The following is a 1,112-nucleotide window of genomic DNA, read 5'->3' as shown; positions in this document are numbered from 1 at the left end:
CCGGTGGAGGTTCGAGTCCTCCCTCGGGCATGGGTGTATGTGTTTGTCCTGAGGATAATTTAGGTTAAATAGTGTGTAAGCTTAGGGACTGATGACCTTAGCAGTTAAGTCCCTTAAGATTTCACACACATTTTTGAACACAATCGTTCCATTTAAAAGAATATTTTGTCTTAAATAACTCTGGTGAATATTAAGATGTTTATGGGCTGCAGCTGTGGGTCCTTGGCTGCACTTTGTCCGAAAGCAGCACATCATAGCATCTCCCACTTCATATCTGTGTAGGATGCGAGTTTTATATTATTCATAGCGATAAATCAATTTCTTACAAAGAAATGAATACCCTTAGCTGCATACAGGCGTTGATATAAATCAACGAAGACAGTTCAAAATGTGTACCCCGACCGGGACTCGAACCCGGGATCTCCTGCTTACATGGCAGACGCTCTATCCAGCTGAGCCACCGAGGGCACAGAGGATAATGAGACTACAGACTCTGGCACGCCTCCCGTGAGACCCACATTCGCAACTTATTCTCCCGCACTATATTCACAGTGCCCTTGCCCGTTATACTCATTACTCGTGACATGTCCTAAAGAACAGATACCATCTTCATATACATAAATTAATTTCTATTGAGAAAACAAAGAGCGCGCCGTGATTATTTTCAATTTAACTATGCGGCTAAGAGATTCAGAACAGCAATGACTGCAAAACACACCCTTTTTTTTGGAATCAAAAGACTGAGAAAGTTACTAGATCTTTAATTTACCTATATTAATTTTATTTGAATACTTTTCACTTGACTACATTTAGAAGAAGCTACTGCCAAGGCTGTATGAATTATGCAATTGATGAAGGTAGCCTGATCTTTTGCCAAAATGAGATCCGGCCATAAATCCATGAACTACGTTCGCTACCAACATCTAAATGACGCGTTAAATGCTTACCACAGCTGTGGGTTCCTCTGTCGAACTGTGCATCACCAGAAACTGATGAAACAGGGTTAATATACTGCTACTATTGTTTACGTCGAGATTTAAGGACGCTACAGACGGAGGAGTCTATGGAATCAGTCAAGGGAGAGGAAGGAACTTGACAGTGTGAATGTTGAA

At 41.3% G+C, this 1,112-nt stretch overlaps 1 non-coding gene across 1 annotated transcript; it reads right to left on the bottom strand.

Annotated features, from left to right (window-relative positions):
* Positions 1 to 393: 393 nt before the first annotated feature.
* On the bottom strand, positions 394 to 468 carry Trnat-ugu. Its single transcript has one exon. It is a non-coding gene; the product is annotated as a tRNA-Thr (tRNA).
* Between the last annotated feature and the right edge of the window lie 644 nt (positions 469 to 1,112).

This window comes from Schistocerca piceifrons, chromosome 8, assembly GCF_021461385.2.
Source record: "Schistocerca piceifrons isolate TAMUIC-IGC-003096 chromosome 8, iqSchPice1.1, whole genome shotgun sequence".
NCBI classification, from domain to species: domain Eukaryota; kingdom Metazoa; phylum Arthropoda; class Insecta; order Orthoptera; family Acrididae; genus Schistocerca; species Schistocerca piceifrons.
This window is presented reverse-complemented; position numbering and strand designations above follow the sequence as displayed.